The sequence below is a fragment of the Hordeum vulgare genome, chromosome 7H (assembly GCF_904849725.1).
Source record: "Hordeum vulgare subsp. vulgare chromosome 7H, MorexV3_pseudomolecules_assembly, whole genome shotgun sequence".
NCBI classification, from domain to species: domain Eukaryota; kingdom Viridiplantae; phylum Streptophyta; class Magnoliopsida; order Poales; family Poaceae; genus Hordeum; species Hordeum vulgare.
In genome coordinates, this window is record NC_058524.1 from 271,387,962 (window position 1) to 271,393,961 (window position 6,000).

Below are 6,000 nucleotides of genomic sequence, written 5' to 3' on the forward strand. Positions count from 1 at the left end.
ATGCCCTCTTGCCTTGGCACCGCCTCGTCCGGTCTCTAGATTCCCTCTGAAGCTTCCAGGTCTTATTTTTGTCGAGAAATAATCATCAAAAAGTTTCATGGCATTTGGACTTTGTTGGGTACTAGTTTCCTAAAAGGCAAGTAACAAGCAGAAAACAACACTCGCACCGGGCACTGGGTTAATAGGCTAGTTCCCAAAAATGATGTAAAATAGCATAAAAATACATATAAAGTATCCTAGAATGATAATATAATAGCATGGAACAATAAAAAAATTATAGGTACGTTGGAGAAGTATCAGAGGTATATGCTTCGTCCTGGTTGCTCTCACTGACAGTAGGTGGTGGTGGAGGGTCTATATAGCCATCACCAAAATCTAGCTATTACTCATTTTATGCCTAACTCGATGGAACCGATATTAAATATCGGAGGTACCGAGTAGTTCAAAGATCCTAAGATTAGAAGTTTTGGTGAAATCGGATAGATCCACTTGGTGAGACCGATTTGGAGATGACCTAAGCAGTTCCTCACTTTGGTGGGACCAATTGGTTTCACTCGGAGATTCTAAAATCAAATCGATGGCCAACGTAAGCTTCGCACATGCACTTTGATGGGATCGCATGTCATCTCGGTTTCACTTAGTTTCTACAGTTAGGTTGTGGCTACTATCTTGTGTATCTGGGTGGTTCCGGATGAAATTTGTTTTGTGGGACCGAGATTGACTTGAGTTTTTTTCGATATGTTTGAATGTGAGAGTGTGATTGAGAGTTTTGGATAAAATATCTCTAAGCACTTGAGCAATTGAGCCATTATCAAAACCTCATCCCCTTTTAATAGTATTAGCTTTCTTATGGACTCAATGTGATCTTTGATTACTTAACCAAAATTGGAGTCTTGGAGCTTTTTAGCCAATTCTTGTCATTTGTATTTTGTGGGGCACACATCCATATGTTCTTGCCACACCTAAATAATCTTTAGATATGCATTAGTTCAATGATGTATATGTTGTTATTAATTACCAAAACCACTAAGTGATTAGGTTTACTTTCAATCTCCACCTTTTTGGTAATTGATGACAACATATATTTCAAAGCTTTGACATAGGATATAATCAATGAATAGTATCATCACTTTAAGAAGTATGTGATAATCAAGATCTCCCCCTAAATTTGTGCATTATTTAAAATTTGTGTTTGAATCCAAATGCACAATCGCTTAGGATCATGGTCACTCGTCCATGTCACATACATCTTGGTGGAGTGCTCAAAACGATATGAATGTACTACATGAGGCACTCATCACCAAGTAGTCAAGTGGATGATCATATCAAATAACATAGATGATGGATATAGTATGCATAGAAAAATGAGTATGTTATGATCAAACGCTAGTGCATAGTCTTACAAACCAACCAAAACACGTAGCTCAAAGTATGTCAACCAAAGCAACTAAAAACAAATGAGAAAAAGCGAGACACTATTTCTCGAAGCTCTATGATCTATATTTACTCTCCCCTTCGGGAACAAGTTACCAAAAAGGTCGAATGAATATAGAGCTAAACGTCAGGCTAGGCTCGTTCCATGGCTGGAGGTGATGTAGGCTAGCAGCTCCCATGTGTGTCGATGAAGTCGAAATAATAGCGTCGGCGAATGCCTTTGATGACGTCTGTCGAACTCGAGGAGTGGACAGTGGAAGTGGAGCTGAAGAAGCACGAGTTGGAGCACTCTATGAAGCCGGAGTCACAACTACTGCAGCTGATGTGGGCTTCTTATGGAACCGAGTGGTAGTCGGCAGCGTATCCTCCTCCTCATCATCTTCATGGCTACCAATGTTAGTGTTCTCCACATCATTCTTGAGAGCGGTGATTGTCGGTGTCAAAACCGACATTTCTCGAGTAGGGGGTCTCGAGTTGTGAATCTTGGATAGAGGGGTAAGAAGAATAGGGGAGACAATGTTTACCCAGGTTCGGGCCCTCTTGATGGAGGTAAAACCCCACGCACTTCTCTCGTTATATTGATGATTAAGTACCGAGTACAGAGTTGATCTACCTCGAGATCGTATGTGGTGGTCTAAACCCTAGAAGTAATGATGTTGTCGATGATCTCTATGGACTAAAACCCTCTGGTTTATATAGAAACTAGGGGTATCTATTGTTACATATAGTCGGTTACATCCTGACGCAAACATGTCGATATTATCATCTGACTTGGAGCACACACCAAGGCTTCGGAAGCATGCATTGTGAACACAATGTCATCTTGCAGTTGGACCCTCCAATGATAGTCATAGAGTGTCCCACGAGTTCGTCCTGTAGAGATAGGCTGGCAGCCCGAGGACGCCTTAATCCCGAACTCCCTCAGTAGCTCCCGAACTGGCATCCAATTTCGTAGTCTTGATTCCTAGCACCTTCGTGTGTTGAAAGTCTTCGGCTTGCGGGGCGATTTCTTCTCCCCATTTTTGTTCGACCTGCTTCAGTTCAGCCACCAATGACTTCCTGGTTTCCGTGCTGTACGCGTCACTTAGCCTCGAAGGTTAACTACTCTGTGAAAAGTGACTTCATTTGACAACTTTTAGTGAAAGGTCATGACCGGTCATGGCCACCGACGAGTTAAAAAAACTCGATTCGCGGTTCGAGGCAGTTTTTCCACTGGCACATCCCATCAATATGGAGATCGTGCCCCACTTTTCAAGGGATACGATTTATGATTTCAGCCATCCCACACACGCATAACTACACAATTATATAGGGAAGTGGCGAGGACTGCGGTGTAGTAAAGGGGCTCTTGGCATTACAACAACTTATAAAAGGGAAACTACCACCACAACCTCCATACATTTCTCAGATCTTGCATTGTCTTTGCCTTCCCAAATCTCCTAATCACCCATCCCCGAGGCATGCTACCTCTTGAGCTTCCGTTGGTTTTCCCTTGAAGAGGAAAGGGTGATGCAACAAAGTAGATAAGTATTTCCCCCACTTTGTTGAGAACCAAGGTATCAATCCAGTAGGAGGAACAAACAAGACTCCAATAATAGTACCTACACAAATAATCAAACACTTGCACCCAACACTATAAAGGGGTTGTCAATCCCTTCACAGTTATTTGCAAGGATGAGATCTGATAGAGATAGGTATAAAATATTGATAGATCTGAAAGTAAAACTAAAGTAAATAAATTGCAGCAAAGTATTTTTGGTATTTTTGGTTTATAGATCTGAAAATATGATATGGAAAATAGACCTGGGGGCCATAGGTTTCACTAGAGGCTTCTCTCATAAAGGAAAATAATACGGTGGGCGAACAAATTACTGTTGAGCAATTGATAGAAAGGAAATAATTATGAAGATATCCAAGGCAATGACTATGCATATAGGCGTCACGTCCGTATCAAGTAGACCAAAACGATTCTGCATCTACTACTATTACTCCACACATCGACCGACTCTTGTCTGCATCTAGAGTATTAAGTTCATGAAGAACAGAGTAACACATTAAGTAAGATGACATGATGTAGAGGGATAAACTCAAGCAATATGATGATACCCCCATCTTTTTGCCCTTGATGGCAACACTACAATACGTGCCTCACTACCCCTACTGTCACTGGGTGAGGACACCGCAAGATTGAACCCAAAACTAAGCACTTATCCCATTGCAAGAATTACCAATCTAGTTGGCCAAACCAAACAAATAATTCAAAGAGACTTGCAAAGATATGAAATCATGCATATAAGAATTCAGAAGAGACTCAAATAATATTCATGGATAATCTGAACGTAAATTCACAATTCATCGGATCTCAACAAACACACCGCAAAGAGTATTACATCGGATAGATCTCCATGAAGATCATGAAGAACATGGTATTGAAGATCAAAGAGAGAGAAGAAGCCATCTAGCTACTAGCTATGGACCCGTAGGTATGTGGTGAACTACTCACACATCATCGGAGGGGCAATGGAGTTAATGTAGATGCCCTCCGTGATCAATTCCCTCTCCGGAAGATTACCGGAAAAGGCTCCCAGATTGGATCTCTCGGGAACAGAGGCTCCCGATGGCGTAAAAGTATCCTCGTCGCTCTTTTTTGTGTTTCTGGAATATTTGGGAATTTATAGGCCAAAATTAGGGTTAGGAGACCTGCACGGGCCCCACAAGCCAGGGGGGCACACCCACCCCCTACGGCGCGCCCTACAGGCTTGTGGCCTCCCGGCAACTGCCTTGTCCCCTACTCCAAGTCTGTTGCGTGTCTTCTAGTCCAGAAAAAATATTTCCGCATATTTTATTCCGTTTGGACTCCGTTTAATATTCCTTATCTGCAATATTCAAAAACATGGAAAAAATAGAAACTGGCACTGGCTCTAGATTAATAGGTTAGTCCCAAAAATAATATAAAACAACATATAAATGCATATAAAACATCCAAAACATATAATATAATAGCATGGAACAATAAAAAAATTATAGATAATTTTTTTAGCATGGCTCAATCTTCCCCTCAATCTCTCAAACAACCTCCCTGAGTGAGGCCATGGATGGCTCCGGTTCCAAGGGCAAGTGGGAGGCCTCCTGCATCACGAACGACGACATTCTCGAGCTGAAGCGTGTTGGCTACCTATCGGCCAACTTTGCTCATCAAGCTTCGGAGAGGGGTGAAGTCATCCCTATGCCAAAGGAAGGCGAGAGGGTGGTGTTCATCGCCCACTTCATCCACGGCCTTGGCTTCCCGCTCCTCCCCTTTGTAAGGGGTTTGATGTTTTTCTACACGTTAGATTTCCATGATATCCCCCTGAATTATTATTTTTGCACATTTTGGCCTTTATAATCGTCTGCTAAGCCTTTCTGCGAGTACAACCACACTTAGGCTTGTGGTTAAAAATCTTCGATGTCAAGCCGAAGGTGGTCAACGGCGAGCATGCGGACTGTGTGTGTGTATGGGTGGGTGGGGGGGGTGATGATCAACAAGCTCCCCTTGGTACAATGGCCGGCCGGTTCTTCCATAGATACTGTCAAGATCTGGCAACATGAGTGGTTCTATATCGCTGAACCACGTGACACGGAGTGGGAAGCACCCCGTGGATTCAGATCCGGACCTCCCACCAGACTAGTGTCATGGACGAAGAAGGGACTTGACTAGGGGTCAAGTGTGGAGGTGGAGTCACTACAGAGGCGCATCTCCCAGCTGGCGAAGAAGAAATTTGAGCTGACCAATGTGGTTCAGGTCATGCTTCACCGCCGCCTTCTCCCTTGTCATGATAGGGCCACCCCCATGTGGTCCTACAATCCCGTTGACCAGGTCACCGTGCACCACTTGTACCGCATTACCCATGACAAGCTGTGGAAGGTGTTGTTCAAGATGCAAAAGACCTGGCCGGCCAAGGAGGAATACACGGGCCTTGACGCCACACACCCTCCTGAGGAGGTATGACAAAATTTCATGATTTGTGTTCGGATACTTCCCTTTAACAAGGCTCTTGACCCTTTCTTCTCCATATTTATAGAACTAGCTAGAGAAATCCAAATGGATCAACTACCAACACTCCTGCTCGAGGGCCCTAGGATGGCCTTACTCACTGGCATGTTGAACGAAAAGCCGTACGTGATGTCGAAGAAGAAGGAAAAAAAGAAGGAAGAGAAGAAGGAGGCCCAAGGAGGCCTCCTCTCAAAAGGACCTCCGGATACTAGATCCAAAGACACCCACGCCCCTTATGCTATTGAGGGAGATCACGAAGGGGGCGGGGAGGAGAGTGAGTGTCGGGACCCCGATCCTAAGTCATAGGAATCCAGCCTGTAACACATCGCATCTCTTTGCGGTCTCACGCACGGTTAACTCCACGGCTGCAGCCTTACCTTAGCCGGGACTGTTTGCGTCTTTTGACTCACGTATGCAATAGTGTCGCTAGCATTCCAATGTCAAACAACCCAGATCGACAAGTCTAGTCACAAACCAAAGTGGCAGTACCGCACAAGGACAGGCATACATGACCCAACAAAGCAGGTGTCGGT